Below are 22,070 nucleotides of genomic sequence, written 5' to 3'. Positions count from 1 at the left end.
TCTACTCTTTCTATCATTCTTTTTCACGTAATTGATAGAAGGGGAAACGCTTACTTTAAACTAAAGATGCTCTGAAGGGCGCACTATTAGCTATTGGGTCACTGAAGTTTCATCAATATACCAATGCTTTCATATAAAAAACTTTATTTCACATAGACTGAAGTATTCCGCCAAGAATAATTAAATACTTCAGCGATTCAGTTCTGTTTGTAAAAAAAAACAATTTTCACAATGTTTAAGCAATGAACAGAATTATAACTTTAATGCATACCTGTACTTCCATGTTTCAGGTTCCTTACTCAAAAATAAAATGACATATTCTTTTCTTATTAAGTGTTTTTGAGAAGTCACGCATCCTAAGCTATAGCAGAATAGACGCGTGTTTGTCATTGTGTTCTTAAAACAAAAATTACTGGAGGACTAACGGTTCAATGAAATTAATAAAAAAAAATGTCACATCAAGATGTCTCTACATTCTGAAGTCAATCCTCCGACTTAATTACAAAATAACTTCTTGGAAACACACCACTAAATCAATGAGGTTACAAAGAGTGTTATCTCATGTCGTTCAAATACCACTACCATTCCAACAAAGGGGCAAATGATTATTTTGTGTTTACATATTGATACCCAGATACCTTATTTTCTGAGGATAGTGTGATTTTTGCTTTTTATTTTTACTTTTTAAAGTATTCTTAATTTTAAATATTTTCTACTTTAAAAGAATTGAAAGATTAAATCAGAAAGATAATCCAGGTTGAGGAAAAAAACCTAACAGTCTACAGTCTTATGCATAGCATGTGCATATTGTACAATGTATGAACAAATTGCATTGACACAAAAAAACATACATTTCAGATTTTAAGATATCTCAATATTTTATTAAGATTTCGCTATTTTTCAGAAAACCTTTTTGCGTTATAGGGTATGATAACTTGTTGAAGTATGGGAGTATAGATGGATCAGCGTTTAAAGTTACAATCACTTCTCATTTATTATTTGTTAACAAACATCAAACCATGTTTTGTCATGGACATGATTAGTTTTGGCGCATCATGATTATGCAGATGTAGCTGAAATCTTACATGTCAACGCTATATTAGCAAGACCGAAAGGCTCCAGTCATTAAGGATACTTCGGTTTTATAAACAGACGAGGAATCAGAAAATATGTCTATTTCTTAAGGATACTTAACTCATTCATAGTCTACCCTTATCTATCATTCTCTTTCACATAACTGATAGAAGGGGAAACGCTTTCATTTAACTAAAGATACTCTGAAGTGAGCAATATTAGCTATTGGGTCACTGAAGTTTCATCTATATGCCAGTGTTTTTATATAAAAAACTGTATTTCTCATAGACTGAAGTATTCCGCGAAAAATAATTTAGTACTTCAGCTATTCAGTTCTGTTTGTAAAAAAAAACAATCTTCACAATGTTTAAGCAATGAACAGAATTATGACTTTAATACATACCCGTACTTCCGTGTTTCAGGTTCCTTACTGCAAAATAAAATGACGTTTTCTTTTCTTATTAAGTGTTTTTGAGAAGTCACGCATCTTAAACTATAGAAGAAGAGACGCGTGTTTGTACGTTGTGTTCTTAAACAGATACTACTGGACTAACGGTTCAATGCAATTAAAAAAAAAAATGTCAGATCAAGATGTCTCTACATTCTGAAGTCAATCCTCCGACTTAATTTACAAAATAACTTCTTGGAAACACACCACTAAATCAATGAGGTTACAAAGAGTGTTATCTCATGTCGTTCAAGTACCACTACCATTTCAACAAAGGGGCAAATGATTATTTTGTGTTTACATATTGATACCCAGATACCTTATTTTTCGGACGATAGTGTGATTTTTGCTTTTTATTTTTACTTTTTAACGTATTCTCAATTTTCAATATTTTCTACTTTAAAAGAATTGAAAGATTAAGAAGGGACATGATAAAACATAACACAGTATTAGTCTACGCAGGAAAATATCCTTTTCTATCATTAACATCAAACGTATGTAAATCAATAAAATTGAAAGAGAAAGCTTGTTCCGAAAATGTCATCAAATATACTTAAAATTGGTTGTTAACGAAACGTTAAGAGTCATCGACTAGTTTTTCCCGAACATTTTGCTTTCTTTACTAGAATTGTCTGTGTATTGTAAACAAATGAAATCCTGTTTTTAAAATACAAAATTACTCATTCGCTCAGAGAAAAACATTAATATTATATATAATAGAAACTACCTCCTGGACAACTACAGCAAGATAAGTGACATTAATATCAAAAGAGCTCACACATAACCATTAGAAATCCAGGGAATTTATAAAAAAAAGTGTAAACGTTAGAAACTACATGACAAAAAAAGAAACCTTAAAAGAATATCCAAAATCAGCTAAAGTAAACTTTGCTATAAGGTAGTATACACTATGTCTTCAATGTTTTCCATGGGCGCTTTACTGACTCTTTAAAAAACAAAAATACCACTTCAAAATAGATTATATGTACTGACGTTGTTGATCATTTTAATTACGTACTATAGTGTTCTTTATTTGTCTGTGCAAATTTGTAACCTTTACTGTTTAGTCCATTTTTGGTAATTTTCTTTTGGCGTGGCTCGATACTGATTACTCCTGCCAATGTGTTATTGTGCTATGGTCATTTTTTGTATTCTTGTCTTTCATTTTTGCGTATGTGCTTTGTCTTTATGTCATTTGTATTTCTTTGTTGACATATTTGTTTATGTTATAGTGATTATGATTATGTTACAATGCTGACTGCTGTGCCCCTATTTTTTTTTTTACATTTTTACCTATTATGTCTGTTGGTTTTGTTCACACATCGTTTTCAATATAATGGCATGTTTTACGACTGTCACACAAGTGAGATTTTTGCTAGCTATACAACCAGGTTTAGTCCATCATTTTCTACATAGGAAAATGCCCGTACCAAGTCAGGAATATTACAGTTGTTTTCCATTCGTTTGATGTGTCTGAGCTTTTGATTTTTCCATTTGATAAACGACTTTCCCATTTTAATTTTCCTGAGAGTTCGGTATTTTTGATATTTTACTTTTTAAGTATGTGAGTTCTTATATGTTTGTTTTGTTCACCCATTGCTTTCTGTATATGGAATGTTATGCGACTGTCTTACAAGTGAGATGTTTTTCTAGATATAAAAACAGGCTTTTACCACACTTTTCTACATAACGAAATGCCTGTACCAATCCAGCAATATGACAGTTGTTTTCCATTCATTTGATGTGTTTGAGGTTTTGATTTTGCCATTTTTTTATACCCACAAAACATAACAAGAATGTACAACTCCATTTCGGACACTATTTCTTAATTAAATAATTAAACATAAATGACAGGTAGCGTATTTATGTGGTGCATGAAGCATTGACTACACAAATGATAAATCATTCGGTTACTAGAAGTCCGACTTTAGTTCTAGAACAATTGTAATAGTATGTTTAACAGTGGATGCTTCATTTGCATATTCTTGATATTCATGATATACTTAAAAAAAGGAACTCTCATACCCAAATATGTCGAAGACATATATAGGTACAAAGAACCATACACCGATAATCTTACTCCATCGATTTTCAGCTGTGCGTAGCGATGTTGATTTCTTTAAACTTTCGCTTTGAAAAGACTCAACATTTATTTAAAAAAACAATGTTACATATTTTTCCATGAAAAAAAGTAATGACCAATAAAGACAGACACGTAAATAAACGTCATGATCGGAACAAAATAATTTAAATTTACCTTATAAGATGGTACACTTTGAAATGGAGGCTTAAAATTGATATGTATTATTAAAGTGGAACCACAAAAAGACGACCTTTCAATACAAATTGCTGTTTAAAAGTGCTACAATTAAATGAAGGCGGCGGTATTTTACTGATGTCCAATTACAAGTTTGACTGTGTATTGAATTTAAAGCTGCAATCCCAGATGTTAAATTTATTTTGTGTCACTCTATCAAACTGTGTGTTTTCAAATTTGTTTGTTTATGTGACTACCCCTCTATACCGTTACGTCTCATATAAGTAATGTAAATTTTAAGTAAGCTACTGTTCAACCGATGTAAGACAATTAAAAACCTCTGTTTCATCAAATTAAGTGTACTCAATTTCTGTTTTAAACAATCCCGCGCAATCCCCCTTTCCTGATGTCTTCAGTATCAATCATAAAACTATACCACTGTTTTACTAACAGCCAATGGAAACAGTGCTTTGAATTGTTTGCCTTTGAAGATATAAGTTAATTTTCAACGGATTAATGTTGGTGTATTACTGTATCCTTATTTTGTGCACTATTGTTTATCTTTTGGTCTTTTTAAGTTGTTTGCCATGGTGTTGTCAGTTTATTTTTGTCTTATGAGTTTGAATGTCCATTTTGTATCTTTTGCCTCTCTTTTTCTTGATACAAGACACTTTCAAACTGGAGGGAAATCATGAATTGCAAACAAATATTTATCATACCAGTACAATGTTTAACACCATAATTATCCCTGTTTTATGAATCGATAACTTACCGATATTGCAACTCTCCGAATAGGCTGCCTATTTCTGTGCCTGAATACTCTTGTTTCTGTATGACACAGAAGACCTTTCTGGAACTTGTTTTAAATCTATATTGTCAACATCAAGTTTTAGATGTTTCAGCTTTCGTAACAATAGTACATCTGCTAGTATTTCCATTTCCTTGATGCTCTTTTGCCATTGTTGACAGTTTTCAAAAACTCCACGACAAACTTTGGTAAGTGCGGACATATTGTGTAATGCTTTCTGTTCCCCATCCTGCACTAGCTTAACAAAGTTATCTACTTTTTTATCAATCAGTTTTTTCCAGTTATTCCCTTCTTCAGTTATGGTTTTGATGACAGCTTTGACTTCATCACGGTAGGCTTGTGTATCAGTCTCAATTTTTCTAAGGTTTAATTTGGAGGTCGCTACTTTTGATTCAATGTTCTTAACCAGTTCATATTTAAGTTTCAACGTTGATTCAGTAAGGTCAGTCATAAGATGACGGCTGTGATTCTTTACGGAGCAAATTCTACACACAGGAGTATCACAATCATGGCAGTAGAATAAGAACATTTCTTCGTGTTCTGTACAAAGTAGTTTGTCTTCCTTGTTGATGTTTGGTCCACTTAAAAACGTGTGGTTTTTACTCATCTTTGTACGCAAATGAGATAACTTACAATTTTCGCAAAATAACTGATCACACTGCTGACAATAATGTTCACTCGGTCCACCGACGCAGATTTCACAAGTCGACGCAGCAGCCTGTGCCATTTTGTGTTATTCCAGTAATCATCAACAATAACCATTGGCTTGTTCAGTTAACCTTAAAGTGTAATCCGGAAACATAAACTGTTTCAATAATTACAAGTTTCTTCATTCACTTTAAAACATAATAATATAATAAATCGATTTACTGTACAAAATGAATTGATGATCATTGGACATTAAAACGTCTGGTATATCATCTCTAACATCTACTATTTCAAAGATAAAAAAAAACATGGAAATTTAGAAATAAAGTATTTAGAACTATATCATAAACAGATCTTTGTAAATTTCGCAATTCTCACTATAACTACATTTTCATATCAATTTGATAATATTATGTTGTGCTGGTTTTTAGGTCAACTGCTGATTATAAATTGTAAACCTCATATCATCAGAATTTATAAAAATAAACAATCAAACATGGCTAATGACACCTGACTTAATCTCTATTTACCTGTATTGACTAGATTGAAGACATGTTTTACCTGTATGGTTACACATGGTTATTTCATGTGTGAATGTTATCTTAATTCACACACATAATTATATTGATCCTTTTAAATACCTTGGAGACAGTTTGTTGTGTATACCACGGTGATATAGTTTAAATTCCTTTTGTTTTTACTTTCCTCACATAGTAAAATTACCTAGATCATTTCGACATCATTATTATACTGGCACTGTTACTGGTCTTTGTGTGTGTCATATTTAAACAAGTAAATGTTATTTTTCAACATGTTCGTAAATGAAGGACGCAAATTACAGGCTCCTTGAGTTTTTTCATCTTCCATTCCTTTCAGCTACTACACTGGTGCTCCAAAATAGGAGAATTGAAGCCAGGATAAACAGTCGTACACAGGTAAAATAGCTACGGACGTATTACGTCCGTAAAAAATCCGTAATACGTCCGTATTATACGGAAAACCTACGGACGAATAGTACCACGGACGTAAAACGTCCGTTGCTTCCCATCCATAATACGTCCGTATCAAACCGTAAAACATCCGTTAAACGTCCGTAATACGGATTTATAATGCTACGTCCGTAATACGGATGTTTAGTACCACGTCCGTAATACGGATTTTTTGTACCACGGACGTATAACGTCTATTAATATTATGCATATTATTATATAGAGATATTTTGAAAAAAAATACCTGTATGGTTTGATTTTTATGTAACAGTTATATTGCTGAAACTTTTGATGGAACTGTCAATGACAAAATGCTATACTTTATTTTAAGGTGATGATACTTTTTATCTGCATTCCCTAATATAGTCTCCTAGTGTTCTATCTAAAATTTGTTTCTGATGCAATACATACAAGGTTTTTGGCATAGAACTTTCTGTCATACAGTGACTTGTTGTTTAACAAGTTGAATATTGATGATAACTTTGATTTAAAATCTTTTTAAACATTCTACATGAATATTCAAGAGTAAATCAACAATAATCATAAGTATTTCAGTGCTTGTCTTTGGTTCATATTTTGCTTTCATATATTAACTTGTTAAAATAAGGCTCTTAGTTTTCTCTATTTGTCATATCCAAACCTTTTCATAGCACACTATATAGTTGGTTTTTTTTCATTGTTGGAGGACCTATAATTGCTCACTATCACATCATTTGAACTCTGGTGGTTATTTTTCTCATTGGCAATTCAACCAAATTTCCTTACTTTTATATGATCTTTTAATTATATATCAAGAGTAATTGATCTCAAGAGTAATTGTGAATATTGTATTGTTTCCTTTTTACAGTTTTGAATGTATCTGTTTTCTTAAAACTTTCTTAGAACAAACATAATCTTCAATCTTCTTCAAAGTTCAAAATTTTATTTCCAAGGATTTTTATTCACATTCTAATTTCTTTACTTTCAAAGTCCATGAATGTCAAAATAAATGTCTTCTTTGTAAATTTAAATGTTGTATTTTTTGTAAAATTCCCATATTTGTGAGGTAGTCTTCTATGTCCTGTATTCATGGTATTGGTTATTCTTCACCATGTTCACTGTGAATGGTATCTGAAATAAAATATTCATAAATAATATAAATTTAACTTCCATGAAGTAATGTTATAATAATTAATAGTGTAATACACTTAAGAGGTCCCAAACCGCCTACAAAGTATATGCCTATGACATATTGTGAGTTTTAGCATGTTAAATTAAATTGCTTTGCCGAGTGTAGCTGGATAGGACAGCAGAGGTCCAACCCTGAACAGATGGGGCAAAAAAGGACACAATTTTCGCACTTGATACAGGTCTGAATTTGGATTGTTATTAAGTATTTGACAAATAATAGGTTTCTGACACAGAATAAATGTAGTCAAAGAACTAGAATTGGTTATATGATTTGAATTTATATTCATTTTTTTGCTTTTGTGCAGTACACTATGCTGTTGCGAATTGACACCCCTCCCCCAAATAATATTTGAAGAAATTTTTTTTTTAATTTCGGACGATGATGTGATTTTTGGCGGTTGTATAAAAACTGCTGTCATGTCCATGTTTATTGTACTTTTTGTTGTAAGGTTGCTGTCAAACTAATGTAAGCCTTTCCTTTTACTTTCCTTTTATGAAATCTTATAACAAAGTTGTGTGTGTACTCATATATCAATGTGCAGAAACAGTATCAATAGATTAATCAAACAATGAAGGAATTTTGATCAAACTACCATACCCGTAACTTGGAAGAGCCTCTATTAAATACAAGCTGTAGGTTGAACCAGTATTTACAAAATTGTCAAAGCATGTTAAGCGTACAACTCATAGGCAACAAGACTTAGAGTGCACATGCTGACCATTTATTTTATGTTGAAATTCTTTAAGATAAAGGTAAAATTACTAAAAGTATCACAAAATCTTAACACTTTACAGATCTTTGACCATGAGGTGAAGGTCGGATAAATCCTATCAGACAGACATCTACACCAAACGATTTTTTTATACACCAAATATAGTTGACCTATTATTAATATTTAAGCTTGTAGTACTTGAAAATCAGCAAAAATACAAAAACTTAACATTGATAAATGAAATGAGGTCATACCCAAGATCAGATGAAACCTGCCAGACTGACTTGCCAGACTGAAATACATGTACAGTTGACCTACTGCTTATAGGATTTGAGAAATGGACCTTGTCACTGATCAAAAAAGTGAAGAAGAAGTCAGGTGAACCCTTCTAACAGACATGTAGATGTTGCAAGGAACCCATATACCAAATATAGTTATAATATCCTATAACTCATACATGTCATAAGTGAGAAATTCACATGACAAAAGAACTATATATTTTTTTCAAGCAGTTATTGAACCATGAAAATGAGGTCGAGGACAATGGACATATGACAGACAGAATCTTTGTAACATAAGCCTCTGCAAACAAGATATGAAGTCCAGGGGTTGAAGTCATAAAACTTTGCTCAGTGCTTGGAGCACAAAAATTATGCTCGAAACATGAAATCAAACATTTTGATTGGTTGATTTTGGAGTATGAGTACAAAAATCTGACTCAAAAGTTTTATGACTTCAAGGCCAGGTCTTCTACCTTCTAAAATATAAAGCTTTATACAAATCGTTGACAATGCTGCCAAGAATAGAAATACTTATGGCTATGTTTTGACAAAAAAAACATTCTGATCAAAAAACAAAATTGAAAGTGTGAAATAGCATTATATTATATAAATAATAATGTCCTTTGTTCTTTTAAATGACACATTGAGGATCATACCTCATCTTTTTATATTTATATGCTGGTTAAACCTGGTTCATTGAAAAAGCTCCAAGGTTTATCCATGTACATAATCTGATTGCTATATGTTTGCAAATTCATTCTGATAATGCAAAATCATTAATTGGTGGATTTTTTTTGCTTATTTTAATGTCCAGTGGCAAATATTTTATGTATTCTAAATGATAACAACTTATCAATACATAATATAGGCCAGTCTGACTAGGTACACAGCTACTTTAGTACAAGTAATCTTGATGTACAGTTCTCAAGATGCATATCGAATGTACATCTGTAAAGCTGTATATTAACTGTACAGCTATAAAGTTTCATTTAATTTGGACCATTTTTCGGTTTTTCACATTTTTGCCATTTCCATGGTAACGGCAGCCATCTTGAAAATTCCAAACCCAAAGTGCACATCTGCACATGGGGATTGTCATTATGGAGCAGTTTTATCAATGTATGTCAAGTCATCTCCGAGAACTAAGCTGGACAAAAAGTGTGGAAGAATAATTCGTAGAATAACAATATGTCCCCCCTTTTATCAAAGGGGTGACATAATAATACGCAAAAGTCGATTGTTCAAAAGCGAATTAAAGGTATTTTCTTTCATAAATTGATCAGAAAAGATATGTGGATTGGTTGATTGATGGTTTGTGATCATGATTGATCAATCAATCGATTGATTGATCGATCGTTTGATTGATTGATTGATCGACTGATTGACAGTTTGTAAAAGGTGAGGGGACGTTTTTTTTTCGAATTCTGCACTTGATTAATTACTTGTTTGATATCAAAACTTGATTGATTGATCTCTTATCATGATTTGATCACTTTAATCATGATTTGATTGATTGATCAATACTTTGTATAGCCTAAAATGACACATTTTGCATTGGTTTATTCCTTGTCTATACGTTTTGTGCTGTTCAGTGTCAAATATCTAACCCACAATTTTTCACGTAAGATTGAGAAATATACTCTATTTCCTCTTCTTACACCAGAAAAAATGAATGGCGATTAAGGTTATTCTAACACTCAATTTGCTATTGCAAGCAATAGCGGAGGATGTCACCCCGTACTGGACATTGTCAAGGTAGTAGCAATCATTTTGAGTGTACCAAAGTCAAATGGCACATCTATTATACATGCCTTTGATTCTGATTCCTCCCGCCCCCCCCTTTTTCTCTTCTCGTAGAATAAGATTGATGTCTATATCACAGCTACTTTAGTACAAGTAATCTTGATGTACAGTTCTCAAGATGCATATCGAATGTACATCTGTAAAGCTGTATATTAACTGTACAGCTATAAAGCTGTATATAAACTGTACATCTGTAAAGCTGTATATCAACTGTACAGCTGTAAAGCTGTATATAAACTGTACATCTGTAAAGCTGTATATCAACTGTACAGCTGTTAAGCTGTATATAAACTGTACATCTGTAAAACTGTTTGTAAACTGTAGAGTTGATATACAGCTTTACAGCTGTACAGTTTATATACAGCTTTACAGATGCACATTCGATATGCATCTTTAGAACTGTACATCAAGATTACTTGTACTATTGTAGCTGTGTAAGTTTGAAATGTAAATGCTATGATAGTTTGAACTTCTGACATCTCAAGTGTGTGTGTAATGGAGCAGTAGAAGGGCCAAAGTAATGATGCCTTGATGCATACATTACATGGGAAAGTGAGAAAAATAAGCAACAGTGTACAGGTACAGTTATACTTGAAACAGTTTTAGGTAGATAACATCAAATTATTTAAATTAACTGCAATTCTACAGATGAACTTACTTTGATATCAGTTCTTTTTTGCAGGACATTCACACCTACATGACATACATGTTCACCAGTTATATCAATCATTGTCAATACTGTACTTTCCTTTCATTTGGTAACAAGCTAAAATTGTATATATAAATAATTTAATCAAGAAGTCCAGACAAAAACTACATGTAGTATGAATTGATGCTCACTAATTTATACCTTTACTATATACTTTTACTTTTGAGTGAATTGAAACAAAATGTAAGCAAACAACAGAAAGAAGATCAACAGTTAAGCTTATAAAAAATTAATATAAATATATGTGCATATTTTAATAAAAGAAAAACCTTTCAGTGTACCTTGGCAATGGATAAATTTTCTGTCAAAAAGCAAAATAAACTTCAATAAACGGTTTCCCAAGCAAAGCTGGAAACGAACCCTGAACAGTTGGGGTAAAAATGAACACAATATTCAAGTTTGATATAAGTCTGACTTTGGATTGTAATCAAATATTTGACACATTATAGGGGGGAAATTTCTGGATCCACCACTGGGTATTGAATCTTTAGATTAAAGAGTACCATATACACTTAAACTAAAGTTTTTTGTCCAGAAACCAAATGTCTTTAAAGGACAACAATGTGATAGCAGTATACTGTGTAGCAGTATACGACCCCATATTGTGGTTGTATAAAAAAATTGTTTGTTCTTTTAAACTTTTTCATAATTCATATACAAGAAATGTAGGCCTGTTTGGGATTGCTTGCAATGCAATTTTCCTTATAAATTCAACCTTACATAGTAATGCCGGATTTTGATTGGTTGGTAACCAGAGTATTTTTCGTACATTCTTATCCTTTTTACTCTATTTCTGTACTAAAAATCTTTAGTACCGGACATTTACTTTTAATATTTAGTACTACTTCTTTACTTAAAAATTATTGTAATATTTAGGTACGGTACCAGTATTTTACAGTACTTGTTTTGTACTAAAAATTTTGGTACAGAAATAATACCCACAGTGATCATAATATTCCATGTTTGAAAATCATAACTTTAAGAGATTTGAAATAGACAAACTATCAAAATGCTGAAAATGTAACGGTGTAATAACATGAATAAAAAACTGTAGTACTTAAATTTCATGTACAAATCAAGTACTGTAAAATACAGGAACTTAATATCATGATAATTTTAAAGTAACAAAATGGTACTAAATATTAAAAGTAGATTTCCAGTACTACATAATTTTGGTACAGAAATAGTAGCTATGCAAAAGTAGCTGTGTAACCAATGTCAAGTTCTTTGACTACATTTATTCAGAAAACTATAATGTGTCAAATATTTATTTACAATCCAAATTCAGACCTGTATCAAGGAATCAGAAACTTGTCAACATTTAAGTTAAGTACTATGGAGTATTATTACTACAACTGCACAATATTAATGACTTTACCATAAGTTATTTCTTGGTTTCCTTAAACTGACCTCATCACGAATATCAACAAATTGTTTACGGTTTTGTAAAAAAAATAATTTGTCACTTCTAACATGGATAATTTTCGACTTGCCCACAACAAGAATCAAAACTTTGAACTCTATGACCTCAAACTTTAAAAAAATCTTGGAAACTACATGTACATGATGTACCGAGTCTGACAAGAAAAAAATATTCAAATAAAGTCATCATTTTAATAACATACCTCTCATCACAAAATTATTCATTGACTACTGCTCCTCTGTGCTCATATGCACATAAATCAATATGACAATCTATGAATCCACTATATAATCTAGACATCAATGACCCAAATGAATTCTGTTCTGTTGCTTAGCTTCTCCTATTTCTCAAAGTACTTGTACTTTCATTGAAAATGCTAAAAGAAATAATGGTTAATGAAATGAAGTTATAATATCTGCCAAAATTGCCCTTAATATTTGATCCGGCAAAATTGGCTTAGTTTGATCTTTTAAAACTAGACCAACAAACTTTCCCTGAAAAAATAGAGGCTTCCAAGAGCCTCAGTCACTCACCAGTATCCACTGTGGTTTTGGAAATCATGTAAAATAACGTTTAAATCATAATAAATAGTATTAGATACCCCAATAATGATTGTGGCCAAGTATGGTTAAATTTGGCCGAGCAGTTTTAGAGAAGATTTTAGTAAAAGATTACAAAAATTTACGAAAAATGGTTAATAAAATTGACTATAAAGGGCAATAACTCCTTAAAAGGTCAATTGACAATTTTGGTCCTGTCGACTTATTTGTAGATCTTACTTTGCTGAACATTATTTCTGTTTACAGTTTATCTCTATCTCTAATAATATTCAAGATAATTACCAAAAACTGCAAAATTTCCCTAAAATTACCAATTCAGGGGCAGCAACCCAACAACAGGTTGTCTGATTTGTCTAAAAATTTCATAGCAGATAGAACTTAACCTGGTGAACGTTTTAACCCCACGTCAGATTTGCTCTGAATGCTTTAGTCTCAGAGATACATGTGTAGGACTCGGAACTGCGATGGTACTCCGAACTGCGATGGTCACGCCGAAGTGCGATGGTCCATGCTGATGTGCGTTGGTTAACACGCTGAAGTGTAATGGTCCATTGTGACACTAACTTGTTGTTAGATATGCTGAAGTGCGTTTGGTGGGTACGCTAAAGTGCGATGGTCTAACTGTGATGTTGTGTATACTAGCTAAATGCAATGGTCTGAAGTTGAAATCCCATTTTTAAATGTGGGGGTGTAGTGGTTAATGTGCTAGCCTCGCATTTGGAAGACCAGGTTTTCTGGTCAGGTCAAAATAAAGACTTTAATTTTTAATTTGCTAATGTTTTGCTTAGTATACAACAGTATGAGGCAGAAAATAGACTGGATGGCTCAGATTAAGTATAATGGATTCGAGTTGGGGGACATTGTTTTTATAATGAGCATTCAAGTGCGATAAAAAATAAAACGGGTATAGCACAGCGCTCTTTGTAGTACTAACTAAGCAGGATACATTTAATTTTATCAAATATACTAGTAACTTGTTCTTGTCATGTCAGTAGCTACGAAATTTCTCACAACACTCATGCATCTATTTATTTAATAAATCATAACAGTTTTTAAGAAATAAAAACTACCGATTACATTTATGCTTGACATATAGTGAGACATGACGCTTGTTCTGTCATTAGCTTGAGAATTAGCTGATTTTTCGCTAAGCAGCAGAAACTGAGAATTACAACAAGTTGGCACCATTTGGGTTTCTTTTGGCCTAACCCATAGCAGAATATTAATACTTTAAACAAAATAAAATAACCAAGATTGCCCGTTTTCTTACAAAGCATGCCGGATTCATTTCGAGAATAAAACAAAATTATCGCTACTTGATATAACGAAAACATTGCTAATAATTAATTTATTATTTTAAAAGTTGGCCACACAAAATAATGTGATGTTAACTTGAGGAGAAGTCAAATTTTATATAAGACCAAGACATGCTCAAAACTGTTTGGGACTTAAATCGTTAGTTTCATTCTGTTTCCTTTCCTTAGTACGTACGAAACCTTCATCTACAAATCTTATTCTCCTGCCTGTGAATCCATTTGTTTCATAACGTTGTATTTGAAAACGTCACAATATCAAACGTCATGCAAAATCATCCCACTTCATCGAAAGGACCATCGCACTTCGGCGTGGACCATCGCACTTCGGCGTGGACCATCGCACTTCGGCGTGGACCATCGCACTTCGGCGTGGACCATCGCACTGCAGCGTCCCCATCGCACCTCCGAGTCCTACACATGTATAAGCCAAAAACTGCATTTTACCCCTATGTTCTATTTTTAGCCATGTTGGCATGTTAGTTAGCAGGAGAGGTCATCTGACACATATTTCTAACTAAATATCCTACTGATGTTTGTGGCCAAGTTTGGTTCAATTTGACTCCCTAGTTTCAGAAGAGAAGATTTTTGTAAAAGTTAACAGCGACGGACAACGACGACAGACGCCTTGTGATGAGAAAAGCTAATAAACAGCTGTGCCACGAGCGCATGATACACCCGTCGTCTTGTGTGTGAAGTTTTATGCAATAATCATAAATAGTTTCTGAGATACGGCGCGACATGTGAAAACCCCCCTTTTTTACAAAAAACTCAATAACTAAAATAAAATTTTGAATCATCACCAAAAAGTAAACAGATCTTAAGATTAATATAGATAAGTAGTGTGTAAAGTTTTAAGCAACAATAATACATGTTTTTTGAGATACGGCGCGACATGTGAAAAAAACACACCCCTGTTTTAGCTATAAAGTCTTGTAACTACGAAAGTTTAAATCTTATTTTCACCAAAAAGTATGCAGATAGTTTGACCATCATAAGAAACGACTATGTTAAGTTTCATTAAATTTGGATAAGTGGTTCTCAAGTTACAGTGCGACATGTGGACGCCAGAGAGACAGACAGACAGACAGACGGCCGGAAGCCGGACATTTGTATACCATAATATGTCCCGTAAAAAATTTGACAGGCGTATAAAAATGACTATAAAAAATCAAAGTATTTAATCATTTTAATGTTCTAATGATCTAATCCATCATATAAAATCCATATGACCCTTGAATGAAGGGATGAACAAAAGCGGTTATATACATGTATAATTGGATCTCTGAATCTGTCATGATTTATAATGCCAATCTTTGGGCATCAACTTATCATCAAGTTATTTTAATAATCATGATACTTTTTGAAATTTGAAGTCATTCAAAAATGTTTAAATTATACCAAAAGTTGAACTAGTATTTGATATAAGGTAATATCTGAGAAATGGACTAAACGAGACAAGCAGTGTTCCAGCTTGAATCTCAGGGCAGAAGGGTGCTAGTTGTCTGAAAGGGCACTTTAGCGTTATAACCCTGATTTTAAGGGCAATGTTGGACAGTGTATAAATTACCTTGAATATTGCTAGGCTCAGCTGTCGAACATTAGTTGTATTTAAACCATATTCAGAAATTAATGTGTTCTTGATGTTGGTTCCCATAAGAATTTTCTTTTATCAAATTATCATACCATGAAGCAAAGCATATCATTTTGATGTTAATCTAAACAAACTTGTACATTTGATAAGGAAAATAATCATCAGAAATTTCAATGTTTTATTACTTATACCAGTCTATAAAAATAAACAAGTAGTTTTGAAAGATGGAGTTATACATGCAAAATTGAATGTTTAATGTAATTAAATTATCTACATTTAAATTACTTGTTCAAACATATAGTATATATGTTATTGAGAGTTATTTATTATCATTTGAATTGTTACAAAAAAGTATTTTTAAGTGCACACCAAAGTGCTCCTCGGTAAGGAGTTTTATAAATATAACAGGTGAGACAGGAGATGATCATATTATATTGATGCAATAATATATTGCAGAAGGTATAAACAGTTACTTTTTTCTCCATCATTGTTAAAAATAAATTTGTTGAGTGCTCCTATGTCAGGAGGATTATAAAATACAAGAAGTAAAACAGGAAGTGAATCTTGTTATGTTCAAAGTACAAATTTCTTTGGTTCTTCTTTAAATTTCATACTCATGGTTATGAAACAAAACATTTTTTACCAATTAAGTCAAAACTATGTATACATGCCTTTAAAATTGTTTAAGATTTTATTTTTTATGTTATGCCTACTGAAATAAATTTTTTCAGGTGTACATGCTGTACATAAACATTACAAATGGATAACATGTGGACATTTCATTCTGTATTAAATATCTAGTATTTGTTCAATTATCTTAAATCCACTAATTAGCAGTAAACAATCATTAACAAAGGTGATAAAACTGCCAAAGCATTAGGTATTTAACTTAATCCCATTGTCAGTTAATTAGTGTTACACAATCAGGTAACAATTTACCGGAAACGCCGGTAGGCATGAAATTTGGAAATTTTATTTTTTTGAAAAGGCAGAGGGGTGCATTCTTTTACTTTGGAGGGCAGAAGGGCGGGGGTAAGGGCATCAAGGGCGGGCCGCCCTTCTATTTAGGGCAGGCGGGAACACTGACAAGGTTTGGTGGTAAATACATGTACCTTGAAAGTTGTTATTGGCTTTGAACTAGCTGTTAGCAATTGGGAGTACTCTCAGATCTATACTTAGTCTTTTTAGTTTTGGGGATGTATAAATCTGCTTTAAAAGCCCTTTTCACACCAATATCCCAGCTAAGGTGGTTGGTTTAGTACCACAAACTACTAGTCTAGCCCCACCACAACCTTTTGAATGCGTCTGTCTCATGTCAGAAGCCTGTTAGTGTTATTCAGTGGTTCAGTTTGTCGTTTGTTGCTGTTTATAATATTTTGTTTTTTTGGTTCTGTTTTTTATATATTACATTGTATAAATTAGTCTGTTAGTTTTCTGGTTTGAATTGATTTACAAATATGTGATTCTCATATAGGGTCTTTAAAACCTGACTATGCGGTATTGGCTTTGCTCATTGTTGAAGGATGTACAGTGACCTATTGTTGTTAACTTCAATGTCATTTGATTTCTGGTGGAGAGTTGTCTTTTCTCATTGGTGTAAACAATATTTTATTTTGAAAATAATTACGTAATTTAAACATTATTATCATTACAATATGACAGATTTATTAGGATTGAAAAACAAGTGAATTTACACTTTTAAAAATTCCTCTATTTTTTTTCATTGGCAATCACCGCATTTTCTTATTTTTATATTTACATTACATACATGTAAAGCAGACCTTTCATCTTCTCGAGGAGTCCACTTCCTATGTACAACCAGGGGGCCCAAACAGCATCATCATGCATGATTTTGAGTCAGCTAAAAAAAGAATCAAATAGATTATGATACAATAAATAAATACATAAATTACATAATAATTTAATAATAAATAATGAATCTACAATCATATTTTAAGAAGTGAAACATCATTTTAAATCAATAGATATCATATATTAAATTTCGATTTTTTTGTATCAGTGTCTTCTAATTTCTGGGTAGATAAGTAAATACGGGCGAGTTGGCAGACCTTTATTTTTTTTATATTCTATATTCATTTGGATTTTACCCAAGTTAGGCGAGTTGCCATTGTTGACAGGAGTATATTTTACGGATTTAACCCTTTTCATAAGTGGGGCAATTTTTTTTAAAAGCGGGGCGAGTTGGTAAGGAAGCCACCACTTGATTTTTATGGGGTGGGGGCTAGGATAAGAATGTTATCCTGCATTTTTTTTAATTGAAATCTCTGTCCTGCCAGTTAATTTTTCACTATATTCGTTCCTGGTAATTCTTTACATAAATCCTAGCTTTTTTTAACTTATAAGTTGACAGAACTCCAGTTCCGCATATTTTTCAAATAACACACCCCTACCAGTACCCCCCAATAAAACTCACATGGTAGCTCCCTTAACAAGAGTGGGATATTTTTATAAAGGGAGGCGTGTTGTTTAAAAAGTAGGGCGTTTTGCCAGTGGGTCGAGTTGACTTGCGTCCGTTCTTGACAATCTTTGACTGATTTTCGGGTTTGCATGCGATGACATTTATAAAGTCAAATTTTTTTTCATGAAAAGTATAGCACTAGCATCTTCTTAAATATGTACATGATAATATTTACCTTTCGTTGCGCTTTCCAAGTACAAAATATTGGGTACGTAATCCGTTAAGAGAAACACAAATTTCTTTCGTTCCCCGGTTTCTTCCAGTTAATCGACAAGCAACCCATTTCAATTTATCTGTTCATACTAATAACTTTTTGACCCATCGGTTTTGAAAAACTAGAGTTCTTTGTATTATCTATCTGACTATAATATATCTTTCCATTCTTTAAACTCAAGGATTTGTACAGTGACACTATACAAATCCTTGTTAAACTGTAAAACATGAATTCAACAGCAGACGAGCGTCCATGGATTTTGCGTCATAGTATAAAAAACGGCAACGGAGAAAATATTTCCGGGTTTTCGTATTCGACGTGTCAAGCTTTCGTACATTTACGATCATTTACGTATATGAGAGTTAGTCCGGAACCCGGTCTGGAATCAAGAATGGGGATTTAAGTAGAGAAAATAATTACAAAAAAGTTCAGAAGTGGTACACTGAGTATTATATGCCTTTGTTATAATCAAGGATTTGTATACTCTACAAATCCTTAATATAAGACCATGAAGAATCAGAGACATACATGTACATTCGTACATGTCTCTGGAAGAAGTGAGAATAAAGAAAAAACTAAATAAAGAATATTTAATTATTTATTTATTATTTAATCTATAACTTATTCACTTATTTTACATTTTGTTCTATTCAGAATTAAATACAAGACTGTTTGCTGACAGTGGCGGATCCAGAGGGGGGTGTAGAGGGCGTACGCCCCCCCCCCCCCTTTGCTTGGATTTTTTTTTTTTTTTTTTATAAAATGATTAATCAGACTAGACGTCGTGAACTTTGCCATCTCCCGTGTATTTAATTTTTATGCGACAATTCTTTACTTATAAAGATATTTTTTGCTGGTATTTACTGATTATGTCAAAGTCATGTGATTCGCTATGGTGGAGTTGACCAGTGCGTCAAAAAAACGTCACTCAGTCATTTTGAAATTCAAATTACAGTAACACATTGCTTAGGCTGAGGATGACAACCATGATACCTTCAAAGCGACACAGGATTGAGCAAGAACGTAGTGACTTCTATTTCACAATTCAACAAAACAGAAAGTAATACTCTATTACACTCTCATGAAAAAAAATCGACAGCAATAAATATTATTTACCTATGAAAACATGTTTAACCCCAAACGCCCCAGCCTATTTAAAAATAACATGATAGCTGAATAATGATCCCCAATCAGTATAAGCTCTAGATAGATTTAAACTCTAAGGTACGAACCATTTGATTTGAGGAGGCAGTCTAAGGTATTTGAGAGAAAAAAATCTGACTCTGATTTTTGCATTAAATAAAAATTCTGGCCGTATCTGGATTGAAAACAATAATCTTGTCCACTTTTTTGCTATTAGAAACGAAAATTTCCAACAGAATTATCTAGCATTAAATGAACATGATGAATAAAAAACGGGCGTATTTTTTTGAGGCCGGGGTTTGCATGTCTGACCGGAATGTCTGTTTCGCCGAACTGATATATTGAATACTTTTTTCAAGACCAGACTGCAACCTGACTGCTGAGTGTGGCCTTTATGTCTCCATTTGTCGACCGTCATTCATAAATTCGTTGTCATTTCGGACTCATTCGTAGCCTTTGGTTGATTTGGAACCCCTCACCTCCCTTAATTTTGTTGGGTGAAACATATCAACCAAACATTTGGATAAAAATTGCTTGTTTAACTCGTGTCGGTTGTATTGTAAATTTCATCGAATAGCCCGGCGTATTTCTTGTTTACAACAAGAAATCTGTGAGGTTATGCTAACTTAACATACAACAAACGAGAATTTTCCATGTCTATTTTTTACTGACAAGTCCCACATCAAATATATCAGTACATAGCTTTGGATCCATACTATCATTTTATGATAGACAATCAATAGGGAGAATACAGCATAAAAAATGTCCAACCCTTACACTTTGCAGCAACTATAGAATATACATGCCCCACGCCAGGAACCGTTTAAAAAGTGCATTTTACACTTATTTTATGTTTTTTAGCCCCAAAAAGGTCCAAATTTTTTTTTAAAACTTCGCCCCCCCTTTCCAAATTTCTGGATCCGCCCCTGCTCAGCGAGGGGGGGGGGGGGCGGAATTATGGAAAATTGACAAACGAGGATTACTCTTATCAAGGATTTGTATATTATTACTATACAAATCCTAGCTCTAATCAGAGAAGAACTAAAGGTTAAACAGTAACTCAATAATAAATAAAATATAAACATAGGAATGCTCTTGGTTACAGAATTGGCTTAAGGAGTCTATCAGTCTTGGCGGAGACTTAAGGGGGGGGGGGGGTCACTTATGTATTCATTTAAGTGCATTCGAAATTTTACTAATCGGACAGACCTTCAGTTAAGAATCCGTGTCAAGTTCTTTTGTAATCATGATTATTAGGAAACATCTTATAAGTTTTCCTACTGCCTCCTTGATTTACTCTATACAAGGTTCTACACAAGTATTATAATAGCCAGTGCTACATAATCACCCTGATCGATCCTTGAAATGGCTAAATTTTGGACTTGATCTATTGGTCCAAGGTTAAACAATATATTTTGTTTTATAATTCTCAACTTATGAACTTTGCTTGCAAATACTTTAATCACTATCTCCTATATTCAACGAAAAGCTCACCAGATCTTAGGGAGGAGTCGACATCAAAAGTTCAATGTAGGATAATTCACTGACCCCCCCCCCCCCCTTTTTCACTTAATTTGGGAAAAATTGATTTGATATATATGTAAAATTGATGTTGGATAAACAAAACTTGCAGCAATTTTTACCCACCCACCCCACCCCCAAACTATTTGATTTAAGTTTTTTTATCCTACATCGATCTTATGATGTCGTCAGTCCCTTATGTTATCATGTTTGTCAAAATGTCGAATCAAATCAAAATTTTACTTACTAAATTTGCAATTATACTAAGACGTAGGTTGCCACATGTTGAGCAGCCCCGGGAAGTTCCGAACTGTTCACTACTATCACTACTTGAGTTCATTCATGTATTTTGGATGTTCATGTTGCACACAGAGGCGAATTCAGTGCACCCTGCCCCTCCCCTTTTTGTGGGAAAAATTTGATTGATTGTATAGGGATTATCACTTAAGCATGCAGAGGTGGATTTAGAGGGGGCCAGGGGGTATTTGGTTGATTATATAGGAAATCACTGAAGCATGACCAGAGCGGGACCCTCAGTTAGGCAGTCAGTGGGCCCCACTTATGAAAATATCTGGATCCGCCACTGGCATGACTAGTGAGGCCTGCTTTTTAACAGTCAGTGCCCCCACCCCCTTTATGAAAATTTCTGGATCAGTCAGTTTATGTGTAATGGTAAGTTATTGTTGTTTTATCTTTTATTCTCTGGCTTTTCTCGTTTAATTAGATTTTTGGCTATAAATTAATTTAATTGGTATCCTCTTTCAATTTCATCATTACACCAAAAGGCCCTGTACTGTAATTTTCTATCTTGCCCAAAAATACTTTAAATAGTACTGTTTTCACAAATGCTTGCTTGAAACACAACTTAATAAAATAGAAGCACTGCAGGTAATTTGCTTTTATTCCACACCAAAGGAGAATAA

The 22,070-nt window shown here is 32.9% G+C and overlaps 1 long non-coding RNA gene across 2 annotated transcripts; it reads right to left on the bottom strand.

Annotated features, from left to right (window-relative positions):
• Positions 1-7,126: 7,126 nt before the first annotated feature.
• Positions 7,127-19,675, bottom strand: LOC127714558 (uncharacterized). Of its 2 annotated transcripts, none has more exons than XR_007987782.1 (5): positions 18,445-19,675; positions 17,559-17,651; positions 12,526-12,699; positions 10,850-10,957; positions 7,127-7,334 (listed from the first exon to the last, which is right to left on the bottom strand). It is a non-coding gene; the product is annotated as an uncharacterized LOC127714558 (long non-coding RNA). The 2 variants fall into 2 exon arrangements; XR_007987783.1 differs by having other exon boundaries at positions 17,572-17,651.
• Between the last annotated feature and the right edge of the window lie 2,395 nt (positions 19,676-22,070).

The sequence above is a fragment of the Mytilus californianus genome, unplaced genomic scaffold (genome assembly GCF_021869535.1).
Source record: "Mytilus californianus isolate M0D057914Y unplaced genomic scaffold, xbMytCali1.0.p SCAF_9, whole genome shotgun sequence".
Lineage (NCBI taxonomy): Eukaryota > Metazoa > Mollusca > Bivalvia > Mytilida > Mytilidae > Mytilus > Mytilus californianus.
This window is presented reverse-complemented; position numbering and strand designations above follow the sequence as displayed.